The sequence below is a fragment of the Panthera tigris genome, chromosome A1 (genome assembly GCF_018350195.1).
Source record: "Panthera tigris isolate Pti1 chromosome A1, P.tigris_Pti1_mat1.1, whole genome shotgun sequence".
In the NCBI taxonomy this organism is placed as follows: Eukaryota; Metazoa; Chordata; class Mammalia; order Carnivora; family Felidae; genus Panthera; species Panthera tigris.
In genome coordinates, this window is record NC_056660.1 from 127,512,867 (window position 1) to 127,528,443 (window position 15,577).

At 40.1% G+C, this 15,577-nt stretch overlaps 1 protein-coding gene and 1 long non-coding RNA gene across 5 annotated transcripts in view; one reads left to right on the forward strand and one right to left on the reverse strand.

Annotated features, from left to right (window-relative positions):
- Nucleotides 1-15,577, reverse strand: part of PDE4D (phosphodiesterase 4D) — a 1,404,509-nt gene that overhangs the window by 1,119,872 nt on the left and 269,060 nt on the right. The window lies entirely within an intron of this gene.
- Nucleotides 202-12,707, forward strand: LOC122238767. Of its 4 annotated transcripts, none has more exons than XR_006217928.1 (6): nucleotides 202-555; nucleotides 1,011-1,182; nucleotides 5,232-5,339; nucleotides 7,653-7,835; nucleotides 8,263-8,345; nucleotides 12,398-12,707. It is a non-coding gene; the product is annotated as an uncharacterized LOC122238767 (long non-coding RNA). The 4 variants fall into 4 exon arrangements; XR_006217924.1 differs by lacking the exon at nucleotides 7,653-7,835 and adding an exon at nucleotides 6,409-6,455 and having other exon boundaries at nucleotides 207-555; XR_006217931.1 differs by lacking the exon at nucleotides 7,653-7,835 and having other exon boundaries at nucleotides 207-599.

The window sequence follows — 15,577 nt, forward strand, 5'->3', positions numbered from 1 at the left end:
GGGCAGCCTGGGTGACCGAGACCAGTTTCACTTCGGTGCTCCCTTTTCCACCAGCTGAATTTCTAGTGGACGATGTTAGGCACAGCTGGGTGGCCGGGTCGGGAAATGGCCCAAGCTGAGCAGTGGTGGCGCCACAGCGGCTGGCAGCCGCACCGGCAGGGCAGGCAGGACGCATAAGGAGGGGCCGCGCGCACCTGCCGCTCTCCTCCTGGGCGTGGGCGTTGATTCCTTACCCTGCGGCCGGGCTCAAGCCACACAGGAGCCCTCCCCGCACCAGAAGATAGTGCGGACGGCTAACAAAACCGTCATTCCGGAAACTGCACCGAATGTAATACTCTGCACTCGGGGACCACTCAATAACAGCTCGCAGGTGCCAGGGAGGCAGTTCTTTACCGGAGACGCTGAAGCACTTGTGTGCGGACGTTGAGCGTTTCCCGCGAGGGAAGAAGACGACAGGTCAAGCAGCCTCCATTTTGCAGACAGGAGAACTAACGCACCCGGCAGCCCCGTCGCAAAAGACTAGGATATATCCAGAACCCGTTTCGCGTGGCACAGGTCTCTAAGTTGTACTGAAGGGAAAGCTACTTCCTTCAGAAATCGTGAGGAGTTTTGGGTGTATATGTATATGAATACGTAAATGTATATCTGTACATGCATGTATACATGCATATGAAACCTATACACATATGTAAATACACATATATGTAGTTTCCTCTTTCCATATTATCATGTTAAACTTTTTTCCGGATTTGCTACCGTATACACACAGAAGGGTTGAAAACAGGACAGAATTAGAAAATCAACTAAAATAATGTACTTATTATGTAATGTATGCGAATCCCTACTCCCACCAACACGTGGCCTGTTCATTTTTGCCTAGTTTCTAGATGAGCAATTTGGGTCCTAGTAACATCACCCACCTTGAGGGTGCAGTTTTTAAATACTAGCACCCCCAAAACTACATAAGTATGGGTCCTGTAACATTTCCTGGACATTTCTTTATTTAATAGGCCCTGAAAATATGCTTAGGCTACCCGTGGACTCCATGAGGAACTTGCAATTCTTCAGACATGCAATTTGTGTTTTGGGGATGTCAGAGTGACTGAAACAGCCTCACAAATTCACAAGCTCCCCAAGCATTACTTGTAGAGGAAAAATGTCACCATACATCATTTTAAGAATGTAAGTAAAAATTATTCTCATGAATTTAAAAAACAAATTCATTTTTAAGCGTCACTAAATTCATAGTGGTTTTTGTCATTATATATTCCTCAAGGCACACATTCCGAAAATATAATTACCCTCATGTGTAACTGTGGGCTGGATTTAAGGCCTGGCTTCTCACAGAAGACTATAAATGGTTTGGGAATTCTGAGACAAACCGATTTAAAGTTAACCCAGGATTCCCCAGTCAGAGACCCTGGTTAATCTGCATACCTGCCATCCTTTCTCTCTTTTCTGGAATCAAAAATCTTAACTTCTGGGGCACTTGGGTGGCTCGGTTGGTTGAGCGTCTGACTTTGGCTCAGGTCACGATCTCACAGTTCATGGGTTCGAGCCTCACATAGAGCTTTATGCTGACAGCTCAGAGCCTGGAGCCTGCTTCAGATTTTGTGTCTCTCCCTCTCTGTGCCCCTCCCCCAATCACACTCTGCCTCTCTCTCTCAAAAATAATAAATGGTAAAAAATTTTTTTTTTAAATCTTAACTTCTGATAATTCTCAGGGGGATACTTTTCCATGTTTGACAGCAACATATGCCTTCCAAAGACTAAAAAATCTGTACCCCAATAGTGATATGGGGATCCTGGAAGAAAGAAAGAGACTCTACTTTGGGTATCATCAGTGGTGAGCAAGAGCTAAGCCTCCTTTTCAGAGTCCATTTTTTTGTAACTTCATGAAAAGAGCCTGCCTAACAACATTGCCAATATAGAGGATGGGCAAGCAAAGCCAAAAGAGGTAGTGAGAGTGGTGTCTGAGTGGCTCAGTCAGTTAAGGGTCTGACCCTTGGTTTTGGCTCAGATCATTATCTCATGGTTCAAGAGTTGAAGCCCCACATCAGGCTTTGTGCTGACAGCATGGAGCCTGCTTGGGATTCTCTCTCCCCCACCTCTCTCTACCCCTCCCTCATTCAGGCACACACACTCTCTCTCCTCTACAAAACAAACATAAATAAACTTTAAAACACAAGAAGTAGTGAGAGACAGGCTTAGCTGAGTGACACCATTTAAACATGTGTCACTAGGGGCACCTGGATGGTTACGTTGGTTGAACGTCTGACTTTGGCTCAGGTCATGATCTCAGGGTTCACAAATTTGAGCCCCTCACTGAGCTCTGCACTGACCTGGGGGAGCCTGCTTGAGATGCTCTCTCTCTTTCTCTCTCTGCCCCTCCCCGACTTGTGCTCTTGCTCTTTCTCAAAATTAAAAAAAATAAACTTTAAAAAATAAACACCTGTTACTACATTTGTCCCCGTTCAACTTAAAATTAGGTGAGTCAAGGAGCACCTGAGTGGTTCAGTGGGTTAAGCATTGGACTTTGGCTCAGGTCATGATCTTGCAGTTCATGAGTTCGAGCCCCACATGGGGCTCTGTGCTGACAGCTCAGAATTTGGAGCCCGCTTCAAATTCTGTATCTCCCTCTCTCCCTCTCTGATCCTCCCCCAATCAGGCTCTGTCTTTCTGTCAAGAATAAACAAACATTTAAAAAATTTAAAACAATTATATGAATCAACAAATTCATTTTTTGCTTAAATTACTTCAGTCTGCTTTTCTGTTCCTTGCAAAGAAAACCTTGCCTAATACTAGAGGTAAACAAAATGTTTGTCACTGAAAAGATCTCATTTAAAAAACTGATTTGTGGGGAACCTGGCTGGCTCAGTCAGAACAGCATGTGACTCTTGATCTCAGAGCAGTGAGTTCAAGCCCCACAATGGGTGTAGAGATTACTTAAAAACGAATTAATCAACATTAAAAAAATTGACGATCAAAAATTGAAAAAAATGGATAATCACTGCGCTACAGCATTTTCACACTGTTACCCATGTCCTTATTCCTCAGCTTTTCTCCTTTCTCAGTTGCTGTAATGCAACACTCTCTTAGTTCTTCTCCTAACCAAGACTATAGCCGTTCCATCTTTGTCTCCCCAACTGTCCCTCAAGTGTGCATGCTCTGGGTTTCTGTACTCAGCTGCTTCTCTTCCCCATGTTTTTCCCCCTTCAGTTTCATCCAGGGGCTAGTTTCCTATTACTTTCCTTGTTGCTCCTGAACTCCAAAGGTTCAGCGGTCTCCTGACACCTCACCAGTCTTCTTGGATTGTCTTGTTTTGGGAGTCGTTTTTAGACTCTCCAGGCCTTCCAATGCTTTCATGATTCTAGAAAAAGCTAGATGGAGTATCTGTCATCCAGTTTCTCTAGAATTCTCCCCACTGACAACAGGATACCATTTAAAGCTTTTTCAACAGACAAGAAGACCTTGAGTACCACAGCCACTACTTTCTAGAGTAGCTTTATCTCCTGCCAGTTTCCTCTTCGTACTTTGACACACCGACAAGTCAGTTCTTTCCATGCCTCTGTCAGAGCATATATTCCTCTATCTTCCTGCACCACCCCGTCCCTCCTGATTGCCTGGTAAATGTCCATATAGCCTTCAGAGACTCCTCCAGAGATATTAGCCCCCTTGTTTGTAGACACCACAGGACTTTATGCTCAACACTTCAGAATTATCAGGTTACTATATTATAATTTCATTTTCATGTTTATCTTCCCACTATAACTGAAATTCACTGAGGGCACACGTAGTGAATTTTTCTTGGCTCCCCCATGCCTATCATAGTATATGATACTTAGATAAATAGAAGGGGAATTAAATCTTCCCTCAATTTATGAAATGTTGCAGAGGCTTAAATGCATTTCCTTTCAGCTCCATCTCCTGGGAGAAATGATAAGATATGAAATAAAATGTTTCTGCCTTGAAAAGGCAGCACTTACATATGAAGACTTTATTAATACCACTTCCTACCTAGCTTCACAACCTTCCAACACCACCCAGAATCACTGTAAGTCATGGAAAGACAAGGGAACTTCAACTATTTCCTCAAATCCACACAACCTCAGTTCTACCCCATAACCCAGCGCACATTCCCATTCCCTTCCTTAAATTCACGGAAAAGTGACAGACTACTTTGACATTCTCTCTCATTCTCAATGCTTTAAATTTTATATGCTTATATAACTTATATAGAATTCCTTTTTAAAAAAATGTATCCCACAATTGTTACCTGGAAATAAGGTGGTGGGCAAAGAGACTTTTTTTTTTTAATGTTTATTTATTTTTGAGATAGAGAGTGCCAGGCAGGGAGGGGCAGAGAGAGAGGGGAACAGAGGATCCAAAGCTGGCTTCACCCTGACAGCAGCGAGCCCCATAAGGGGCTTGAACTCACAAACCCTGAAGTCACAACCTGAGTCAATGTCGGAAGCTAAACCAACTGAGCCACCCAGGTGACCCAGGCACAGAGACCTCTCAATAAACTTAATAAAAATGAATTTAGCAAAACTACCAGACTCCATTCTAATAAGGCTATTATTCTTCTCCGTACTTGGCAGCAAGAGTTCAAAGTTACACGTTAAGTGCAAAAGTGCAAACTGGAGCATGAAAGAGTGACATTACCAGGGATGCCACACTATCATGGTATATCACGGCTATTTTAACCACAGGGCAGGGTTCTTCACTAGATAGAAGACAGATGCCTTTGGTGATCCGTAATACTAATTTAGAAAGGAGAAAATACCGCTTCACAAACAGGAGTTGGACTTAATAGCTGGTATTTAAAACCCTAAATCTTCGAGGAAGAAAACCTCTGAGGCCAAACCTCTAAGCCCCAGAGGTCCTCAAGGCCAGCAACACTTGAACTTCCCTCCTCTGAAAGGAGAACAAAGCCATCACCCGAGGCAGTCATTATTGTAGAATCTGTCCTTGTCCTCTCCTTCACACCACTCAGCGTGATCTCCTCTTTGCCAATATTGGCCCAACATCGATACCAAAAACAAAGCAAAGCAAAACCAAACCAATCTTTGCTTCCAGATTTTAATTTCTAAGGTCGGCTAACGGTATTTCTCGGTTAGGGCTGATGGAAGGACAGTGGTGTGATTCAGTCTCTGGCAGTAGTTCCTATGACTCATTTGGTGACTGAGTCTGAAGCGGGCAGAATGTAACATCACCCCTTTCAATTTCAGTTAGAAATGCTGTTTGGGGACATCTGATTCCCAGGACACACACAGCAAGAACACAAAAGGAAAAGAAAAACAAACAAGGAAAACAGAAAATCTCATTAGGCGGAGCAGGTAAGAGATTTTAGAGCAGAGGTGAAGATTACTTGCAACTCTCCCTATGAGTTATCCTTACAGCTATTTATAAGGATATTATTTTTGTTTCCTCTACAAATTGTATGACCTGCAAGAAATTAATTTGGTATATGGGTCTGCCCTCACCCTAACCCTCAAAGGAAGAAAACTGCAAAAGTTAATTAGACAGCAATTGCTTTTGTTTTTATAAGGGCTCTTTATTTTACAAGGAAAAGAAGTTTTCTTCAAATTACAAATTTCCCTACTGAGTTAGAATATGATGTGAAGAGTCTTATTCATGCCTCAATCTGGGGGAATGTCTCTTCTATCTAGTTCTTAAAATGTGGACCCTGAACAAGCAATGGCAGCACAACACCAGAAACTTATTAGAAATGCCAATTTGAGTCCCATCCCAGACCTACAGAATCATACACTCAGGGTGGTAGATCCCAGCAATCTGTAGCATAACAAGCCCTCCAGGTGATTCTGATACATTTCAAAGTTTGAGAACCTACAGATCCCAAGAAATATTTTGGGGATGGAATAAGGAATGAAGAAATAATGAGTGCCCTAAGAAGTGCTTACTGCTAAAAAAAATATTCCATTTGGTGATGGTTCAAAAGCAACCATGTTGTATATCTGCCAAATTTATCAACTGTCTAAACACTATTATCACCATAAGAATTCTAAACCCACGTTGGAAAAACTTTGGACAGGAGAGGGGTCGAGTCCTGAATGACTTAAAACAATGTAATATAGAGGATAAAGACTTGGGAGATTCTGGGCCCCATGTTTTACCCCAAGGAGCATCTCTATGGACCAACAGGAAGAATCAAAGCAGAACTTTGTTCAGACCTGTGTAATATAGAGATCTACAAGGGACCTTGAAAATCCCTGAAAGCCACTTCCAAATAAGAGCCTAGAACAGCATCTTAGATCCCTGATTTCGCTTAGGTCTGCCATGATCCTCTCTAGACCTCCAGTTCTAAGAACAGGAGAAAAAAGTTTCTGAGATCCCCATTATAGTTCACATTCAACATATAAGCATTGTGTCTCTACCTTGTACCAGGTACTTTCAACCAACTCTCTGATAAAGACTTTCAACAACCAACTCTTGTAAGTCAGGCATTTTGTTCCCTTTGTAGTATACATCTATTATTTGTGTCTGCCCAGCACCTTATCTCCCTCCTCCTGGCAAGAGCATAACTACTTCTTTGTAGGAACTATTCCCTTCTTGATTTCAATCCAGGGTTAATAATAATAGTTTTTCTCTCCTCTTTGTTCACATAGGTAGACAGATGACTCCCCAGAATCTTGTTACATACCTAAGTGAAGGGGACAGAAAATCACTTTTTTTTTTCCTTTTGAGATGCTCAGCTGGGGTGTTCTAAGCCTGAAGCTGCCAGTTGCCATGTCTCTTTTTACATAAAACCCATCTGCTGTCAGTGAGGAAGAGGCCAACACAGAGCAAAAAAGCAGAGATAACAGTATCATGTGGTGAAGGGCCCCTAAGGTCTCATATGTGCTAACAACGATTAGGTAGCTATTCTGATTATAGGACCTACCCTCCAACCAGATCAGCTTTTCTTGCTTGAGCTAGCTTAGTTTTCGGCCACGTGCAACTGAGTGAGAGTCCTAAGGTATCACATTATGAATGATTAAAAAGATGTAAAGGATTAAGTATATTGCCCAAAGTACATACTTAGAAATTGGAAAGACAGGACACCCAGCGCTTCATGAAGTCTTCAATATGTTCCACTATACCACAGAGAGTAATTTTTAAAAATAAGCCTAGGGTCTTACTGAATACATTATGCAGTGACTGGTTTTTCAAGTCACATATTTAAACAGAACACAAAAAGCATGAACCATAGAAGAAATCGTGGGAAGTTGGATTTCATTAAAATTAAGAACTCTGTTCATCAAAAGAAGTATATTCACATATTTATCAGAATACATAAACACACATCAGTAACAAAAAGATAATTAACAGTTAAAACATTTGAACAGGATTTTATAAAGGAGGTTTCATAAAAGCCAGTTAGTATATGAAAAGGTACTCAACCATCATTATTCAGCAGGAAAATGAGTACTAAAACTGTAATGACATACTACCACACATTCACCAGAGCGACTAAAATTAAAAACACTCACAATACAACATATTGGCATAAATGCAGAGGAATGAGGTCTCTCATATATTTCCGGTGGGAAAGAAAACTGGTACCACCCCTTTGGGAAAACATTTGACAGAAAGTAGTAAAGCTAAATTATTCCTACCTTATGAACATGCAATCCTAATTTGTGTTCTAGCTACTAAAAAATAATGAGTACATATGGCCATCAAAAAACTTACCAGATATTCGTAATATCTGAAAAATGAAAACAGAGCAAATGCCCATCAAGAGGAGAAAAACATATCCATATAGTCAAATACTATACAGCAAAAACAGTCAAAACCAAGCTAAGGGAAGACAAGAATGGTGATAACCAATGGTGAGAAGGATGGTTTTTAAATCTTGCTTTGTATCTTAAACCAGGAAGTAGTTACACAAGTGTATATATATGTAAAAAATTGCTGAACTATACACTGAAAAATTATGTACTTTTCTATTATACCCTGTTTAACAAAAAAAAAAAAAAAAAAAAAAGAATTGGGGTTCTCGGGCGGCTCAGTCAGTTGAGCATCCAACTCTTGATTTTTGGCTCAGGTTGTGATCTCACAGTCGTGAGATTGAGTCCAGCATCAGGCTCTGCATTTGGCACGGAGCCTACTTTGGATTCTCTCTCTCTCTCTCTCTCTCTTTCTGTCCTTCCCTCACTTTCTGTAAATAAATAAATAAATAAATAAATAAATAAATAAATAAAATTAAGAAAATGCTACAAACATACCCTAATTGTCTATGGTTTATTATTTTTAAAGTTATCCTTGAAGACTCCACAACATAGAACCCCAAAAGGGAATAGAATTGAGATCATTTCTAATGAGTTCCAATTTCTGCCTAGGTAAGTTGTATAACACAATAGAGTCTAGAAAGTATTTATGTATTTCAGGGTTGTTTGTGGATAGGGTGTGATAAACTGATGAAAAGAAATAATTTACACACTGTTAATTCACTTTTCTTGATCCACAAACTCACCCCAAGTTTAATTTCAATGCTCCTTGAAAATAGGGGAAAATATAACTCATCTCATTCAGCTTCATAAACCCTTCCTATGAACTATAGATACTGGGCAAACTGTTTTGAGGAGTACTGTGTTATTAAATTACTATTTTATTAATATACCCACCTCTTCCAAAAGCACCCTCAAATAATTATATTTTCTCTGTGTTTTCAAATGACCTTAGAATAATCCATAAATGACAGAGCATTAATGTAAGAGAATATACAGCAGCCTTATTATTTCTAACTAATCATTAAAGTGCAATAAACATGACAAAAAGCATGTCTAGGCAAATATACACACTCACAAATATTATCCAATCTCTTTCCAAACCTCCTGCATGCTGACCTTATCAACCCAATTAGATGGTTTCCCATTTCCAAAGCAAAGTTAAAAGCAGTAAACATATCATTAAGAAAAATGGGCAAAGGTTAGCTTCCTGCAGAATTGTTCTTAGAATAATTGTATGATTTTTGTCAATTTGTTTTGAGAAGTGACAATTGCTACTGGAAAATAGTCTGTTTTATGCTTCTCTCACTGACGTAATAGAGCAGGCACTGCTGAATATAACATTACGGAACTGGAAGGGGTCATAGAAATAATTCTTCTTCCTCATTCAAAAAGTGAGAAAAACGAGGGCCTGAAATTTTTAATTATGTGCCCAAGACAGATATTTGAGGGATACCTAAGTTTCCTTACAGATATAATGTAGAATCAGTCTATGAGCTACAAAATGTAAATGAAAAAATATATACACCATAAAGCAAATTTTACTTTACAAATTGTGAGGAGCCTGGCAAGGTCCTTGAGTTTTACAACCAGTGATTTATTTTGAGAGAGAGAGAGAGAGAGAGAGACAGAGAGACGGAGGGAGGGAGGGAGGGAGCATATGTGCATGCTAGGAAGCGGGGGAGGGGCAGAGAGAGAGAGGGAGAGAGAATTCCAAGCAGGCTCCTAGCTGTCAGCACAGTGCTTCATGCGGGGCTCCATCAAAGGAACCATGAGATCACAACCTGAGCCCAAATCAAGGGTCCAACACTTAACAGACTGAGCCATCAAGGTGCCCCATTTTTCTAAATGATTCTTTGGGATGATCTTCCTAAAGCACAAGTTTTACCTTCTAATACAATCCTCACTGCTTATTTTAACTGAGTTTCCTAGAAACAGTTGCTGACACTAAGAGTCACGGGAAAGGCATTTATTAGAGTTTCTAGGAAATACAAGAACAGGAAGTAAGAAGAAAAGGGAAAGGAAGGAAGTCAGGCAAGGCTGAAAGATAAAGCCCCATCCACAATAGATGACACTGGCTCACTAACGCAAGGGCAACCTAGAGACGGAAGTCCGTGCTATTCACAGTGTGGTTTGTAGATCCCTATGGTCTGAGAATCAAGTGTGTCTGGTCAGTGATAACATGCTGGCAGCTAAGTCACTAAACCCACTGTTTATTTCTGCTGACATTTCTTTCTTGAAACTGTTTCCTTGGGAAGGAAGCAGCATGTAGGTTTCCCTTCTGCCACAAACTGATTGTGTCCTGGATGGTACGAAGTTTGCAGATTGGCTACTTTGAGCGCACTAGTGGAAATCACACCTGGCAATTGTCCTGATCAGGGGAGAGGAAGCTGCATTATTCATATCCCATCATCATCAATCAGTGCTTAAGGACTTGCCCGGGGGTATAGAGTGAAAATGCCAAGGCATTTCCAGATCTTAGTGAGGAGAGGGAGAAGCTCCGGCAGGCTGAGAGCAGCCTGTCCACAAGGAGACATGGTACTCCCTGTTTGCTCGGAGTAAAGCGACACCTGTGCAAGGAAAAGGCACAAGACTCCAGGGTGGTAAGGGAAGAACATGAACACTGCTCAATTGCCTGGAAAGTCCACACTTTGTCCTAGAGCACGATGCCTGCTACATCCGGTCTTCATCTTTTCACTTTTCTAATTACATCCCATCCCAAACCATCTCAGTCTGCACTAGTGGTTTTCAATTTTGCTTACACACAGGAATCACCTGGGGAGTTTTTAAACTACTGATGCCTGAATTTTATACCCACCCATCCTGAGTTTATTGTCTAGTAAGGCCTAGGTGGTGGGATTTTTAAGTTCTCTCCCTAGGGTGATTCTGTAATACAGCCAAGACTGAGAACCACCACTCTAAGCTTTTATATTAAACTACTCGCAATTCCCTGGGTTTGACATTGCACGGCTCTGTCTGCCATGCCACGAACGCTGCAGAAATACCCTTTCCTCATCCTTGCCTTCTGAAACCCAATATTCATTTAAATTTCTATTCCTCCTTAAAGCTCAATTAAACCTCCATTTTCTCAGTTATAATGGTTAATAAACACATGGCCAAAGCATTCAGTGTATTTAGCACCTAACCAAAGTGAAGGAAATGTACTTTAATATGTTGTATTTGTATACAATGATTTTAACCCTCTAAAAAACAATATGAATATGTGAATCATAAGCTTTTATCTAGATCATTTCTAAAACCTCAGGATAAAGAAATAATACCAAATACCAAAGAAAAAAAAACCTTTGTGTATAACTCCACTGCATTCCTTAAATGAGGAGAAACCACCTAAACGTTCATCATGAACGGAAGAGTTATATAAACTATGTCGTAGTCCTACAGGGAAATATATCAATTGAAAACAATACTTCAAAAGAGTTTTTAATAATCCGGGGAACTGTTTATACTGTGACAAACCAACCACTTACATATATACTCAGTTTATAAAATTGTGAATATAAAACATTCTTATCTATTTTCCAAAAAAGCATTTAAAAAGATGGGAAGATAGACAAAAAATAAATCAACTATTACTCTGAATGATAGTATTGTGAATACAAAAATTAAGATATCATTAATATTTTCTTATAATTGCTGTTTTGACTTATTTAAAAATTAAGACTATACCTTTAATATTTCCCAAGTATTAATTTCTCTTATTAATTATAACATATCACAAATGTGGCCCTAGGATTACACTTTATATATTTTTTATTGCTTATTTTTGAGAGAGAGAGAGAGAGAGAGAGAGAGAGAGAGAGACAGAGTGAGTGGGGGAGGGGCAAAGAGAGAGAGGGAGACACCAAATCTGAAGCAGGCTCCAGGCTCTGAGCTGTCAGCGCAGAACCTGATGTGGGACTGGAACTCACGAACTGCAAGATCATGACCTGACCTGAAGTTGGCCACTTAACTGACTGAGCCACCCAGGTGCCCCATACCTTATATTTTTAATTGGGGTTTAATTTACATACAATAAAATCTTCAGAACGTAAATGTGCTGTTGAATTGGTTTTAACAAAGTTGTGAGAACAGTTCCACTACCCAGAAACCTTCCTTATAGCCATCCCTCCTCAATCTACCTCCCACCCCTATAAGAAGCAACCACTAATCTGATTTACATCAATTTAAGTGAGTTGTGCCCACTCTAGAACTGCCTATAAATGAGATCATAGCCTATGTACTTTTCCTTCCTTTACTCAGAATATTTTTTGAGATGAATATTATTGCATTTATTAGTGGTTAGCTCCTTTTCATTGGTGAGTCATTTCCACTGTGTGAATATACCACAGTTTGTTTAGTCAGACTCCAGTTGATGAATATCTGGGTTGCTCCAGTTTGGCTATTATGAATTAAGCTCCTATAAGCATTCTTATACAAGTTTTTATGGGCATTTGTTTTTATTTCTCTGGGATAAATACCTATATTTTAGGCAGCCTCCAAGATGGCACCTAATGATCCTTGCCACCATGCATCCCTACCCCCTACTCCATATACACACATTGAATAGGGCTAATCTATGTAATCAATAATATATTAGGAAAAAAATAGACATGAGCATGGTTTTTAAGGCTACATCATAAAAGCTGCCACCTTGCTCTCTCTAGGATCATTCACTCTGTGGGATGCCAGCTGCAAGGAGGACACTAAAAGGAGGAATATGCCAGAATCCATATGGCAAGGATCTGAGGCCTCTTGCCAACTGCCACCCTCAACTTGTCAGTCATGAGAATATGCCATCTTTGGAGCAGAACCTCCAGCCCCAGTCCAGCTTTCAGGTGACTGTGGCCCTGGCCAACACACTGACACCTCATGTGATATCCTGTGGCCAGACCACCTAGCTAAGACAGCTCCTGGATTCCTGACCCTCAGAGACTGTATGAGATAATAAATATTTACTATGGTTTTAAGCCATTATGTTGTAGTAATCTGATGCAGATAACTAATACAGTCTAGGAGTGGAACTCATGGATCATAGAGTACATATATGTTCAATGTTTTAAGGGATACTAAAAATTTTCCAACTACACTACCAGAGTTAGGATTTTTCCCTATTTTCACCAACACTTGGTATCATCTGTCTTTTTTTCTTTAGCATTCTAGTAGGTGTGTAGCCGTATGTCACTGGGATTTTAATTTAGATTTCAGAGATAACTAAAAATATTGAACATTTCACATGCTTATTATGTATCTTATATTTTATGTATTATTGATACACATTTTATAAGACTGTAAAAAACACCTTCCATGGAGCTTGATAGTAATCAGGGATTAATAAATGCTTTATTAAAAATTAATAAACAGGGGCACCTGGGTGGCTCAGTCGGTTGAGCGGCCGACTTCGGCTCAGGTCATGATCTTGCGGTCCATGAGTTCGAGCCCCGTGTCGGGCTCTGTGCTGACAGCTCAGAGCCTGGACCCTGTTTCAGATTCTGTGTCTCCCTCTCTCTGACCCTCCCCCGTTCATGCTCTGTCTCTCTCTGTCTCAAAAATAAATAAATGTTAAAAAAAATTTTTTTTTTAATTTAAAAAAAAATTAATAAACAGATGAACAGGTTTTTCCCCTCAAAACTTATGAACAGAAGTAACCCTGAGCTATTTCAAAAATAGGAATTATAAAATGCACAATATAATCTATATCTTCATTACTGGGTGGTAGAAATTCACAATGAGATGTTCAAAGTTTCTCTCTCTTTCATTTCCTAGGAGAAAATATGTTGTCGTTCCCCTTAATTTTCTATTAAGGATTTTTCTTGCTCACTGCACTTGGCATTGTGCTAAAAGTCTTACAGTATAAGCTAGGAACAGAGTAACCCTGTTAGGCAGACCATGGAGGCAACCATGAGTTATGAGTTAAATTAGTAAAATCAACACAAAGTAAATTAAATCTAGTATCTGAAGAGATGGCCTCAGAAGATGTTAACAAAGACAAAAAAACATGCAGACCTTGAGCATCATCTAATTAACAACATAAATATATCTACAGATACAACTTGCCGTTAATGGTGAAATGGTCATATTAGAAAGAGATAAAAGGTAACCAGGGAGCCAGAATTTGCTGTAATTTATTTAGTGTATAGATACTACAACAATACCGAATGAGGTGCAAGGATCAACACAAGAGTTCTAATCACTATAAAGAGGTGTTCTCCATTGTGGGGCAGAGGTGGATCATCAGGTATGGTATCATGGCCCTGATGACAGAAGTTCTCCTTTTATCTTTGTTCAGACTCCATGACAATTTAGCTTCCCACAAGGGTATGTACTGGAGCAGACTTGAGGGTTCAGATCGCAACACAAGAAACAGTTCCCACCGTAAAACAATAAACTGACCCAGGAAGAGATGAGCTAATCAGATAATTAAGACATTCTACTCGGGTTACTGGCACGATTTCACATATTTAATTAATATGGCAAATAATGACTTCACAAACAGCAAACTTGTGCTAAAAAAAATAACTTTTCATTTTTCTATTACTGTACTTAATTCTTTTCTTAAACACCATTTTTCTAGTTGCATATAACAAACCTAGTCACTTCAAGGTATTTTTCAGTCAGATCATGGGTTCCTCTGTCATATAAAATGAAAGCAATGTCTTCTCTCATGTCTGTGTGTAGTATCTGATATTTACAGAATGGAGGCCTGGCAGAGCTGCCATATTGTAGAACTCCAAAAACACCAATCGTGGCAGTATTAAAGCTTCTTCTCAGTCAACATTTCTCTGCTCTTATGTCCACTACTTATGAGAAAACAGTGGGTTTTTCCTGTCAGTACTTAGGAAGAGACATTCCTCTCTCTCAGATTCTTTGAAGATGATAATCATCTCCACACAAATTATCCTGTGAATTCTCCTCTGACCAAAAAGCTTCTTTGGTCAAAGTTAGACAACTCTACCTATTTCTACACCATTCTGAGAGCATGTGAAGAGCTGTGTAGTGGTTACCTATTGTGGTAGAAAAAAACACCCAAAACTTAAAACAATAATCATTTTATTATGTTTATGATCTGTAGATCCAATCTTCAAGGGCTTGGCTGGGTATTTCTTCTGCCTCCCCTGGAATCACTTGGTGGTATCTGGCTGGTGGCTTGACTGGTTTGGAATTCCAAGACAGAGTCACTCACATGCCTGTTGTCTTGCTGGGATGGATGGCAGGCTCAACTTAGCTGGCCCCTGCTCCCCTCTCCAGGCAGTCCTACAGAGGCTCTCAAGCAGGATGGTCCAACTTCTTCCACAACAGCTGTCTTTTCCCTGAGGGAGCATTCTAAGAGATCCAAGCGAAAGATGCTAAACTCATTAGCTAGCTTGGAAGTCACAGAAGCTCACTTCTGTTGCATTCTTTCGGTCTGCTAAGCTACTATAATACCTTCATTCAAGGGGAAGAGAATTAGATTCTGCCTCTCAATGGGAAGCAGACAAGACTTTGTGGCCGTTTGTAATCTGGGTTGGAAAGGAAAGAAGCAACATTTCCAAGCCTCTGTGGGGATCATAAGAAACTCAGTAAGGTTAACTCAAATTCTCCTGGCCTTCACTACCATCTCATACCATGCTATATACCATCATCCCTTCAAATGGTGTTAAACCATCCCCGGATGTAAGGAGATTCCCACCTGGGAATCCAATTCCATCCTCCCTAGGTCTTTTGTTCTACCCAAGGTGGGAGGACCCTCATCTTTACCCAGCAACCAGGACAAACAGTACTCAACAGGATAAATTTTCTTGTTGTCTAGAATTTATACCAGGACTTTATAATTCAAAATTCAAAGGCTATTAATGTTTCTTTTTTTT